The sequence below is a fragment of the Myxine glutinosa genome, chromosome 1 (assembly GCF_964187855.1).
Source record: "Myxine glutinosa chromosome 1, kmMyxGlut1.1, whole genome shotgun sequence".
NCBI lineage: Eukaryota > Metazoa > Chordata > Myxini > Myxiniformes > Myxinidae > Myxine > Myxine glutinosa.
This window is the reverse complement of record NC_136261.1, coordinates 437,130,233-437,144,932: the sequence shown is the minus strand read 5'-3', so window position 1 is coordinate 437,144,932 and position 14,700 is coordinate 437,130,233.

Below are 14,700 nucleotides of genomic sequence, written 5' to 3'. Positions count from 1 at the left end.
CAACGTTTGAACAGCAGGTTTAACTATTTCTACAGCATCAACTATAGACTCTGGTTCAGGAGGTTTGAAGTTAAAGACTCTTATTTTAATATGTCCTTTGAATGCTCCATCAGAGTTTTTAGTTGTGATAAAATTTGATAAATGTAGATTTGTTTTAAGATGTATTTTGAAGCCTTTCTTGAGGATATTTTTATTACATGTAGAACAGTGTTTTGTTTCAGGTGGAAGAGGGGAAAGTTTGTTTAAAATGTTGTATGTATGTTTTGCGGTGAGAATATGTTGTTTATAATATTTTACTTCCTTCTCGCAAGTATCACAATAAACCATATTTATAGCGTGAGAAAACGTGGTGTTTTATATATATCACTGTGCTTAAAATAAAACACTTTTGAGCTTTACAGCTCCGTTTTATATATATCACTGTGCTTAAACTAAAACACTTTTTCACTCAGAATCATCTAAGTCATAACTATCACATGAATACTCAGAATCATACTCAGAGTCATCAATAAAGCTACTCTCATAACTATCATTTGAGCACAAACTATTAGTATCATAACTATCATCTGTGTTCAATGAAATACTATCATCACCATCAGCCAAGTTCAATGAAATACTATCATCACTATCGTCCGAGTTCAATGAAATAGTAAAATCTTCACTGCTGTATTGACTCATATTTAATTAGCAAGAAAAATATTCCCATCAATATCTATATACTTTCTTTCATTAACAGATTCAATCTCTACAATTTTTATATCAAAAGTTATCTTTAAATAATCTCTAACTATCATAGAACGAAATGACATTTCACCAGAAATATTAACATCATTCATTTTACTTAGATCTACACCCTTTGGATTATTAAAGAAAATACAAATGTCTCCTCTAGAATTATTAATGGTCTTATCATTCTTTTTCAAAGTATCGTGGTCAATCACTTTTTCAAGCTTTGAATAAATTGCCAGGAGTAGAGGAGAAACTTTTGTTAGATTTACTTTAATGGATGTCTTTCCAGGTATAGTTAGAGCTCTTCCTTTAAATGAAATAGAGGGGCTCATGTTATTTTCCATAACTGGTTTTACCCAAAAATTTCCATATTTATCTTTGTTCAATTTAACATCTTTGACATATTTTTCTATATCTTCCACCGAAGTAGAGATTGATTGAAATTTGTCTTTTGTGCTTTGAAACATTGTATTTATTAATGAATAAACTTGCGTTTAGTTTAAGTAAAAATTTACCACATAAATATGATAAGTTCTGAAGGATATTTAGAATTTCCAGACTCTCCATATGATAAATTAGAGAATTGTCCGGCTTGTGATAGAGTGGGGCTTAATGATGAGGATTCATATAAACAATGTTTATTCTGTGATTATATTCTAATTAATGATAATAAGAAATATAAAAAAACATATAACTCTTTTAAATTAGAACCAAAAATGAATTACTTTACAAGATTAATAAGAGAGATGAATGTTAAGCATTATGGTGATAATACACCATTTCTTACAAGGAAAGAGACTCTTTGTATTGAGGAAATGTATAAGGGTTTAATGATATTTATTATTCAAAATAATTTTAATGGAAATGTTAATACAAGATACTACATAAATAAAATAATGAATTATTTTGAAATTAAACCAGAACTCAGGATAAAATATAGAGTTTCTAAAATAGCTCAAAAAAAGTTGGATGACTTGTTTTCCAAATATATAAATGAATGATTTTTTACCCGTTTGGGAAAATAAGATAAAATTTAATAACCATAAAAACATTCCAAATTCATTGAGATGTCTAATAGTTGGTTCAAGCGGATGTGGGAAAACCTGTTTACTTTTAAAGATGCTCCTTGGTCCTAATTTTTTAGATTATGATAATTTAATAATTTTTACAAAGTCAAGTTTTCAACCCGAGTATCAACTACTCTCACAGGGTTTTAATGCAGGTCTTAAAAAGGAAGACATTATCGGTTTATTTAAACTTCAAAACAAACTGAATGATTATAATATTGAAGATATAATACAATTATTTTGTGATACACAGAAATCAAAATCGAAACCCATAACTTGTATTCTCAGTGATAATACGGATGATATACCTTCACCTCAAGATTTAGATAAATCAAAAAAGAACCTCGTCATCTTTGATGATTGTGTTAATGAGAGAAACCAAACAGTAATGGATAGCTACTATACAAGAGGGAGACATTCTTCTTGTAATTGTATATATCTTAGTCAATCATATTTTCAACTCCCTCGACGCTCAATAAGAAACAATGCCAATACTTTTATTTTATTTAAGTTAAATTCAATAGATGTAAATAATTTTTGGAGAGATAATTGCTCTACGTTATGTAGTAAAAAAGAATTTGAAAATTATATGAAACACACGATTGGAAAATATAAATATATTGTTGTGAAACAAGATGAGATACTAAATGATATTTTTCAATAAATAAATACAGAAAATGAATACTGAAGAAAGAGAAAGAAAGTTTAAGGAACATCAACAATTAGTTTCAAAAGTTGTTAAACAACAGGAAGAGATAAAGAAGAAACGGAGACAGAAACTAACTGGTGAAGAAGCCTTTGAAAGAAAACAAGAGAAATTCTTTAAACCACTTTTGAAAACTCAACACTCACCTACAGTACCCACGGTAGAATTTACTCCGAAAAAACTTCAAATGCTCAAAGATTTTAGTCAGATAACAAAACAAGAACTTGGTGAATTAGAATATGATGACGAGGGATTATTTCGGAAACTTGAGGAGGTAAATCAACCCCCTAATTATGTTGTGGAAGCTCTTCAAAACAATGAATATTCGGCGGGTTCAAAAACCAGAGCAGGTCTCATTCCAACAGAAGAACCAGCAGTGTTTCATCTTGTGGAAGAAAAGGTATTGATATTTAATGATGAATTGATGTTCTTGAGTTCTACTCAACCAAATGTTAAATTAACTCCAAGATTAATGTTTCTTCTAACAAACCCCGGATTCAGCGGTTCAAAATATTTTGAGGAACCACTTGATATGGAAAGAGAGGAAGATAGGGTATATATTGAGTTGCTAAATGCACTTGATTATGGAGTTTCTGTTGCTGGTAAAAGTAAGAAGAATGAGAAGGAGAAACATATTATTGATGCTTTAAGTAAGCTTGGTTCGGGTGTTAGTTTTCTTCCAAATGACCCATCACAATTAGTTAATAGGCTATTATTGTTGTTAGGTAGTAAGAAGGCTGGAAACAACAATTGTTTTAATGAATCCTCAGCCATTTTAGATCAGTTGATGAACATGAAAATAATTAATAAATGTCAATACAAAGATATTTTATTAGATATTAAATAAGATGAGAAGCACAATTCTTAGTTTTAATTTCACAACGAGCGATTACACAGCTTCATTCCCTTACCCACTACAACTTGACCCCCTTACCTCATATGAGGCATCTTTGTTGTCAATGGAAACTTACAATACCCTTTTTAATATCACAGAGAAAAACAACAAGTTTAGTTATAATCCAGGAAGTGGATATAAAACTATAACCGTTTCACCTGGAGCTTACGAGATTTCTCAAATATCTTCAGAAGTCTCTCGCCTTATGAAAGAAAAAGGTGATGAACCAAAAAATATTGTAATAGATATTCAAAAACACACTTCAAAATCAACTATTAAACTTAAAAATAATTATAAAGTTGATTTCACGATTGAAAATTCGTTTAGAGAGCTATTGGGTTTCTCTTCAAAAAAGATTGAAAATAACGGGACGTTTTACAGTGATAATGTTATCCAAATATCCTCCGGTATAAATTCAGTATTAATTCATTGTGATTTGATTGATGGTGCTTATAACGATGGAATAAGAACAAATACAATATTTTCATTCAGTGCATACTCAACCCCGATTGGTTATAAATTTAATATGGAACCAAAAAATCTTGTCTATTTACCTGTGTCAGGAAAAACCATATACAGAGTAAATTTTAGGATAACCGACCAAGATAATCGTATGATATCCTTTAATGATGAAATTATATCCATCAGAATTCACCTACGTGAAGTTTTTCAATAAATAAATAATGGTTATTGTGAGAAAACACGAGTTGGGAAAATATAAAATAATTACAGGGGAGGGCATGTTCCTTTCACCAGACTATACAAGGTATGTGGGTAGAGGATACTATAAACCTAAGAGACAACGAGGTGTAGGTCATCAATTTCGAAATAAAGGAGATGGGATAATTGATACTCTAATGGGTATTGGTTCAACCATCCTTAAACATAAAGACCTAATTGGTTCAACTGCTTCTGCCGTGGGCTCCGTTGCGGGTGCTATAAAGAGTATAAAAGATGCTCAAAAGGAGTCTCATAAATTACAAGCAATCAAAGAAATAAAAAAAGGTAAAACTCAACTATCTTCACAAGAACGACAAAAAATCATTAAAATACTTGGGTCAGGGTTTCAACAATTTTAATGCTATATAAATACAAGTATGGAAGCGATTGATAGTATCTATGATTTGGATGATACGATTATAATTTCAAACTCCACTAAAAAGGAAGACTATTTTAAGGTAAATGCTATAACAGGAACAGACTGGAATTCAAACGGAACAAAAAGTTTTGAAATAAATAATCAACAAACTTACTTGAATATAGCTGATAGTTTCTTGCTGTGTAAATTTAAATTCACTAAGGCTGCGAATAATACTAATGCTACACTCGTAAATGATTTCTTCTGGAAAATGTTTGACAGTGTCCGCCTGTATATTGGAACACAAGAGGTTGAAGCGGTTGATTATGTCTCTGCTACATCTGAAATGATGAAATTTACACTATATTCGTTTAGTGATAGAATGGGTAAGGGAGCTGTTGAGGGTTTTATTCCTGATATGTCAACGGGTACAAACGCAGACCCTGGTTATAGTCAAAGGAAGTCAATGTATAATGATGACGCAAAAGCTGAGAATAGTTTTACCGTAGCAGTACCTCTGAAAGGTATATTTGGATTTTGTGATTATGATAAAGTTTTGTATGGGCTTAAAATTAGATTTCAACTACAAAGGAATGATAATGTAAATAGATTGCTTTTTGGGGATGAAAATGCTTTTGGAGAAAATAATAAATTTGTTATTAATGATTTGTGTTGGTATATCAGTGAATATACTCCTAATCTTAAAACGGAAGAGATGTTAAATAGAAGACTTAACTCAAAGAAACCGCTAAATGTATCATACCTTAAAAGAAGATGTCAACACGTTAAACTGGAACACACTACCTACACTTGGAATTTAGGTGTTCTTCAAGGAAAGCCACGATACCTCTGGCTCATTTTTAAAAAACCAGATGGAGAGGACGGTACTAATAAGAATAATGCCCTGAGTGATAATGCAAAGGTGAAACAACTTCGGGTTTCTCTTGATGGCACATTTTATCCGCGAGATAGATTGGAAATTGATTGGGAAAAAAATGATTATGCGGAAGCCTACAAGTCCTACCAAAAGGTGTGTGAAAGTAATGGTAATAATGATCCTATTTTGGATATGGTTGCGTTTCAAAAACTTTATACAATCTACGCAATTGACCTGAGTTCTCAAAAGGAAACTATAAAGTCTAATCGAGTGGATACTTCTCTATACATTGAAAGAGGGGAGAGTGAAGAGGTTAATGCATATTGTTTGCTTTTGGAGGAAACAGAATTACAGATTAATACAGATAATGGTGTTATGATTAATATCACATAGGTTTTTTCTCATAAATAAATGGTTGGGGTATATGTTAATCAAATCAATCTTAATAAATTAACATCTTGTATTCAAAATCAAAAGCCTTGTATTATTAATGTTAATACAATTCAAAGAAAAGGAGCTGTAAGAATTGATGTTTTACTCACACACACACAAGTAAAAACACTAAATGATGTTGGATCACTTAAAATTAAAATGACGAAACCTATGTTAAAGAAATATTCAATAGACGAGTCAAGAGGAGGATTTCTCCCGTTTCTAATTCCTTTATTTGCTGGTTTAAGTGCGGCGGGAGCATTGACTGGTGGTATTTCAGCAGCGGTAAAAACTGCTAACGAAAGGAAGGCACAACTAAAAGCTCAAAAAGAATTGGAAAGACATAACAAGGAGTTGGAGAAACAAATTAGTGGAAGTGGTGTAATTGTAGATTTTGCTCAAAAACTTGAAAGTCTACCTGATAAAGCTAGATTGTTGGTTGGAGATATGCTTTCCTCTATCGCTCAAGCGGGTGTTAAACTAACTAAACGGGGTAATGGATTGTATCTTTCTCATAAATAAATGGATAAATGGTTTAAACAATTTGGAAAGAATACAACGTCAAATATAGAACTAGCTAAGTATTGTAAAACACTAAAAATTGATAATGTGGTTATTTGTATGAGAGATGAATTAACACATATAAATAAGAATACAAAGAATATTATTATGAATTTAGACACACAGAATGGTTCTCATTGGGTTTGTATTCATAATAGTCAGGATAAATATTATTTTGATAGTTATGGTATGCCACCACCTGTTGAAGTAATACAATTCTTACAGAATGGTGTTTATCAAACATTCCAAGTTCAAGAAATTAATTCTAAATGTTGTGGCCAATTATGTTTATATGTATTATTTCAACTCAACAATAATGAAAATTTTTATGATATCATTTTTTATCTAATATAAATGACCTATGTTGGAAAAGATGGTTCTATCTTTGGAAAATCCTCTCAGGATATTGATTTATCAAATTATTATACAAAGGCACAGGCTGAACGACAAAAATATAGTGTAAGTAAAAATATTAATATGAAGAATACTTATAAATTAATCAATTATCCAAACCCTACAGATGCGAATGACTTGATTAGATTCAGTGATTTATCACAATATATATCTTTAAAGAAAACAGCACGTTTTGTGAAACAAGTAAAATTTACAACCACAACACCTGGTTATACTGACCATACACCTTTCCTCATTGAATTTAACTACCTGCTTACAATTAAATTTTATAAAGAAGGACATTTAGTTAATATGCGAATTAATAAATGGGGGTATGATATGCCTGATTTAGGGTATAATTGGTCTTTTTCAATAAACATAGAAGACCTACATGATTTAAATCAGTCTCGTAAAGAAGAATATTATCCACTTGGTGAAGATAAGGATTTATGTGGAAGTACAATTAGTAAACAACAAATACGTGATTTTAAGAAAATAAAAATATATGATAGTATAGCGATGGTTCGCATGACAAAGAAGGAAGGTAATGAGATAAGGATAGAAAGCCGAGGAATACAAACCGATTTGGTAGTGGGAAGATGGGGTGGTATTACCTGTCATAATATTAATCTCACATATATTTCTGATACATAAATGGCAGGAAGAAGACTACAAGAGAATTATAATTTTTGTATTCAAGGATACCTACAAGAAAAGGGTGCTCGGTATTACATACCTTATGATTTGGAGCATATACATGGGAATTTTGTCATAAAAAACTGGCCTTATACTGATATTGTTAAACCCACAAATAGAGACTTGTTTAAAATATTAAATAAAAATGAACTTCTCAAAGTTATGAAATATAAAACTCTTTTAGAAATCGTCAACAAATCGTATTGGTATCCTATTATGAGAAAAATAATTATAGATACAAGAATATCTCAAAATCCAGATGAGTATATGTATAATATTCTTTGGGGTTCAAACTCAAGGGTAGCAAGGGATGAGGAAGGAGTTGAAGAAGAGAAGGAGGAAAGAGAGAAAAAGGAGAAGGAGGAAAGGGAGAGGGAGGAGAAGGAGGAGAGGGAGAAAAAGGAGGAGAAGGAGGAGAGGGAGAAAAAGGAGAAGGAGGAAAGGGAGAAAAGGGAGAAGGAGGAAAGGGAGAAAAGGGAGAAGGAGGAAAGGGAGAAAAGGGAGAAAAAGGAGAAGGAGGAGAGGGAGAAAATGGAGGAGGAGGAGAGGGAGCAAAGAGAGAGGGAGGAAAAATATAAAAAGATGGAAATCACTGAGATTCATAAAAGATTGAGTGTATTAAAGCAAATAAATCAATCTCAACGCACCGAAGAGGAAATTAAAGAATTAACAACTCTTATGAAGATAATGGTTTCAAAAATAAGAACGTCAATGTCTTCAATTTCAGGGAGGAGATTTAAACGAGAAAGTGGTGAAGAAGAAGAAGAAGAAGAAGAAGGAAAAGATTATGTGATTGATGATGTTGGTGTCATTGACTTTAGTTAGTTTTTATTTGTAAATAAATGGAGGAGAGAGTGAAGGCATTCCTTAGGATTCTTTATGTTTTAAAAATAAAGATTGAAATGTATATGTTGAAAACCAAAAAGGTTTTGATACTCTGTCGGAATTTTTCTGATAAATAAATATGAGTTATTGTCTCAAATGTAAAAAGAAAACTAAATCTAAAAATATCTCTTATGTTAAAGCTAAAAATAATAGAGTTTATCAAAAAGGAATATGTCAAGTATGTGGCTCTAAAAAGTGCCAATTCATCTCTCCTAAAAGAGGAGGAGACATACAAAAGTTTCTGTCAGGAAGTAAATTTACAACAACTGGAATTCCAGGGGAATTACACCTTCCAGGGTATTCTTTCTGTGGTCCAGGAACAAACTTGGATAAAAGATTAGATGAGGCTGACAATCCTAAACCTTGGTCTAAACCTACAAATAGGGTTGACGAAGTGTGTATGAAGCATGATATTGCTTATGGGAAAACCACTACGTTGACTGAAAAACATAAAGCCGACAGCGAAATGTTGTATAATTTGTCTTTGATACAAAATCCAACGTTGAGAGAGAAAGTTGATAGGTTTATTGTGAGAAATTTGATAAATGCTAAATTGAAACTTGGTCTTGGTTATTCCTCAAAAAACTATTAGGCTCTAATGATGCCATCAAGACTGAGGAGCTTTTGGCTGAAGAATTACATAAACCTATAATCACAAAGTTTAAAAGAAGGAAGGTTTATTCTAAATACACTGACCACATATGGTCCGCTGATTTAATTGAATTGAATAATGACAGGGGATACAGGTATGCTTTAACCGTTATTGATTTGAGGAGTAGATTTGCCTGGGTTGTCCCTTTAAAAAATAAAAGGGGTGATACTTTAATGTTAGCCTTTAAGCTAATATTTGATCGGGATAAAATGAAACCAAAGAAGTTATGGACTGATGAGGGAACAGAGTTCTATAACAAAATATTCATGAAATTTCTTAAGGGGAAGGGTATTAAATTATACAGCACCTTTAATGAAGGAAAGGCAGTTGTTATTGAGCGTTTTAATCGTACTTTAAAAGAGAAATTATATAAAAAATTCACACAACTCGGTTCTCAAAAATGGGTGTATTTAATTCAGGATATTGTAGATAATTACAATAATACAGTTCATTCATCAACACAATCAAAACCATCAGAAACATTTACAAAATTAGAATATGAAAAGGAGATTAATTTGAGAAAGCCCAAGTTTAAAGTTGGTGATATTGTAAGAATATACAAATGGAAAAGTCATTTTGAGAAAGGTTATACACAAAAATGGACTCGTGAATTATTTAAAATCATTGATGTAATGGATACAGTCCCTTGGACCTACAAATTATATGATTTAAATGGAGAAGAAATCTTGGGTTCATTTTACTCACAAGAATTACAAAAAACACAAGTAAGCAGACAATACCCTTGAAAATAATAAATAAATAAATAAAATGTAATGGGGATACGTTTTTAAATCTGTGAACCCCAAACACAGAATCCCACAACTTTTTAGTTGGGGCTTAACTTTTGTGTGTGTATAATGGGGATACGTTTTTAAATCTGTGAACCCCAAACACAGAATCCCACAACTTTTTAGTTGGGGCTTAACTTTTGTGTGTGTATAATGGGGATACGTTTTTAAATCTGTGAACCCCAAACACAGAATCCCACAACTTTTTAGTTGGGGCTTAACTTTTGTGTGTGTATAATGGGGATACGTTTTTAAATCTGTGAACCCCAAACACAGAATCCCACAACTTTTTAGTTGGGGCTTAACTTTTGTGTGTGTATAATGGGGATACGTTTTTAAATCTGTGAACCCCAAACACAGAATCCCACAACTTTTTAGTTGGGGCTTAACTTTTGTGTGTGTATAATGGGGATACGTTTTTAAATCTGTGAACCCCAAACACAGAATCCCACAACTTTTTAGTTGGGGCTTAACTTTTGTGTGTGTATAATGGGGATACGTTTTTAAATCTGTGAACCCCAAACACAGAATCCCACAACTTTTTAGTTGGGGCTTAACTTTTGTGTGTGTGTGTATGTGCGAGTGAGTCATAATAATATACAAACCCTAACCCAACCCAAGCCCTAACCCAACCCCATCCCTAACCCAAACCCATCCCTAACCCAACCCATCCCTAACCCAACCCCATCCCTAACCCAACCCCATCCCTAACCCAACCCCATCCCTAACCCAACCCCATCCCTAACCCAACCCCATCCCTAACCCAACCCCAACCCTAACCCAACCCCATCCCTAACCCAACCCCATCCCTAACCCAACCCATCCCTAACCCTCACATTCAAAATCCCAACCCTAACCCAATCCCATCCCTAACCCAACCCCAACCCTAACCCTCACATTCAAAATCCCAACCCTAACCCAACCCATCCCTAACCCAACCCCATCCCTAACCCAACCCCATCCCTAACCCAACCCCAACCCTAACCCTCACATTCAAAATCCCAACCCTAACCCAACCCCATCCCTAACCCTCACATTCAAAATCCCACCCAAACCCTAACATAATCTTTCTTTTCTTCTTTTTTAAATACGTATTTCTTTTTTTTTTTTCCTCTTCCTCCAATTCTGTCTTTCAAGGCTTTTAAGTTTGAAGAAGTAGAAATGGGAAGAAAGAATTTTCCAGCATTTTCTTCCTCGAACTTTCTTGATATTGCTTAAATCAAGCGTCATTAAATAAAGAACATTGTTCATTGCTTTAGAATCCAAAGAGTCTCCAAGAGGAACCCCACAGGTAGAGTCTCCAAAATAAAACCAACTTTCCAAGTGCCCAAGGTATAACCACATTCCTGTTGAGCCTCCAAGATAGGTATCACATTCCGAGTCATCAAAACAAAACCCCCATTCCGAGTCTCCAAAAATATAACCATCTTTCCAAGTCCCCAAGGTAAAACCACAATTTTCAGAAATATTGGGGGTTTCCGTGATAAGTCTCACATAGTATAACTGCGGACCATCAGGGAAAACTTCCCTTTCCCAATTTTTTAGGGTTTCTATGATGTGTCTCACATAGTATAACTGCGGACCATCAGGGAGAACTCTCCTTGCCCAATTTTTTAGGGTTTCTATGATGTGTCTCACATAGTATAACTGCGGACCATCAGGGAGAACTCTCCTTGCCCAATTTTTTAGGGTTTCTATGATGTGTCTCACATAGTATAACTGCGGACCATCAGGGAGAACTCTCCTTGCCCAATTTTTTAGGGTTTCTATGATGTGTCTCACATAGTATAACTGCGGACCATCAGGGAGAACTCTCCTTTCCCAATTTTCAGAAATTTGTGGGTCTCCAATGTATGACTTGTATTCTGGCTCATCAAGGTAGAACTTGTTCAGTGGGTTTTGTTTTGATAACTCACAACAAGTATCATCATGGTAAAACTCTTTTTCAGGATTTTGTGGATCTCCAAGGTATAACTCTTTGGCTGGGTCATCAAGGTAGAACTCGTTCTGGGGGTCTTGGTTGTTCAAAATGTCTTCAAACAAAAAAATAACTTCATCCCAAGTTGTGTTAAAAGCAGAATTTTCATTTCGTATCTCAGATACAATTTCCTGTGAAAGAAAATAACAATGTATTAATTTAATACAATATTTTTTATTTGTATAAATCAAGCTCTATGAATATTAAAATAAACTTTGTTAACTCTTACACGAGTCTCATCTTAAAAAAAAAAAAAAAAAAAAAAAAAAAAAATTAAATAAATAAATAAATAAATAAACAAACTTACCTCCATTGATAAGAGGTTCGAGTCCAGTTCATCAATCTGAAGGTTGAGTTCTACACAGGTAGTAGGACTCCATGGAATAGCAAAGTTATCCCATTCCATTTCGGCATAGTAGTCCATTCTCAAGTGAAGCAGAAAGCGTGTTTGAAAAAGCCTGTGTGGTCGGTGCCTTTTATAAGGACTGGGTGTGTCTTCCTGTGGAAATTCCCTGGGCGTGTCTTAACTGGAAATGATGTGATGGAAATTCCCTGAAAATGATGTAATGTATTACCTGGAAATGATACAATGCTGAAGAGTTTATAAAGTGGGTGGGACTTAGCAAAAGTGGGAGGAGCTTAGCAAAAGTGGGCGGGGCTTAGTAAAAAGTGGGCGTGGCTTAACAAAAAGTGGGCGGGCTTAGTAAAAAATGGGCGTGGTTTACCAAAAAGTGGGCGGAGCTTACCAAAAAATGGTATGTGGCACTGGAGGCGCTCAAACAAGAACATTGAGGGAGGTTTACCATTTTATCTTAGCTCAGTTAAAATATCTTAATAAAGAACCAAACTCAAACATATTTTTTGTTAATATATTAGATGGTGAAGAGAGTTGTAGGAGAATTAAATTATTTCCCACGCATAAACAAATATTTGTAGGGTCGTTGTTTGAGTGGGTTATATTCACCAGATGATATTAAGAGTAAAAGGTTAAAAGGTCCATGAGGTCAGAAGGATCACAGGTGTTTAAGTGGTCTAATGAATAAGGATAACATGTCAAAAGGTTAGAAGGTTCGTAAAGAACAGGGTGAGAGAAATATAGGTGTTTAGGGGCAATATGGAAGTGAATGGGTCAAAGATTAATCTGCCAGATGATATGTAGAAGAAGGATGATAGGTCTATAAGAGAAAACAAATATTTGTAGTGTTTGAGTGGTCTAATGAACAACATTAAGGATAGGTACTACAGACAAAAGGTTCATAAAGATGAGGGTGGGAGAAATTGAGGTGTTTATGATTTTTGAAAAAGACAAGGGGGTAAATGACATTAGATAGGGATTTCCCATGTTAAACGGAGGTGTCCCAGAAGCAACATTATTACACTACTGCTGTATGCGAAGCATTGCCTGGCCTGCACGCGTTTGGAGGTTGTGACTACAAGCCAATTCTTTGGTCGTGGGAAGAAGACAACAATGAAGCTTTTGGATAATGCAGACTTTTTGGAAGCAATGAGGTTACTGCGCACAGATTTCAATCTGACACAGAACGCACTTCAAAAAGCGGAGAATGCCATATGCATTCTATACCAGAGTCCAGGTTGCACCAATACAAATCAAGTCCGCAACCTGAAGTGGAACCGTACAACTAATGATTTCACAAAACTGCCTCCCTGTCGCGATTCAGCTGTCTTGCACATCCGCCGCGTTAACTATCAGGCTGCCATCTGGCGAAGATGTCTGGAGGCAGACATGGATCCACCACCCCCAGACGGCCTCGGATGGCAGGTGTCTGGAGAAGATATCTCGATCGTGTGGATGACACAGCCTCATGCACCTGACTCTCTGCTAACCCTTCTGAAGTGCAGCTGCAAATCTAACATGCCATGCACCACCCGACGTTGTGGTTGCCGACACCGTGGTGTGTCATGCACACACCTGTGCATGTGCGACGACCACTGTTGGAATAGAACAAGTGTAATCAATGTTGGGGGCGATGAAGACGACGAGGATAGTGATGTGGAGTGACAGAACAGGAACACAATAACAGATTACATATAATACATTGCAACCATTTATAATGTGCCACGACAACTGTAATTTGAAGAACACAATATATGCATATGGCATCATTTCGAGTGCGAGATGAGATTATCTCAGCATAAGTCAACAAGGCGAGGCCTAGATTTTGTTGTCGCATGCTGAGATATAAACATACTCGCACGAGAAATGATGCCATTGTAGCGGCTACCGCTGGGTTTTCACAATCGCCTTGCACCTATCAAGGACGCGGAGCGATCACCATGCCGGGCTCGTCCAGGACGCCCGGGCAGGCCCGCGCTCAACTTGCCAGGCCTTGGTCGGGACGCTGGGCCACGCCCCCTCTCGCCTTTCCTGGGCAAACGCTCCGGGATAATATGTATATATATTGCTGCCCGATAAACGGGCTTTTCAGAGTGCCTGAGTGTTTGGTTTGAATAAAGCAGAGCCTCCTCGAGAGCCCGCCAGCCGCTGACAAATACTGCGCGATTAAGAAGCTTCTCCTCGACGCTTTCGCCCTCCCATCGGCGGAACGCGCACGGCGCCTGCTCGACCTGCCCGAGCTCGGCGACACGCGCCCTTCTGAGCGAATGGACTACATGCTTTCACTGCTCGGCGAGCACTCTCCGGCATTCCTGTTCCGGGAGCTGTTCCTCCGTCAGCTGCCTAACTCGGTACGCCTCGCCCTGGCAAGCACGACGATCACAGATCCCCGAGCCCTTGCCAGAGAAGCCGACAAGATCTCCGCCGCAGGCCAGCGCATCGCAGCGGCGACATGGGACCCACCGCCGTCCGACGCAACACCCATGGCACCCGAGCACCCGGCACGGTCGACGACCGAACTGCCGACGCAATTGGCGGCCGCTACACTGAGCCGACCACCTCCAGCACGACGACCAGGGCCTCCACCTGACCAAGCATGGTGTTACTA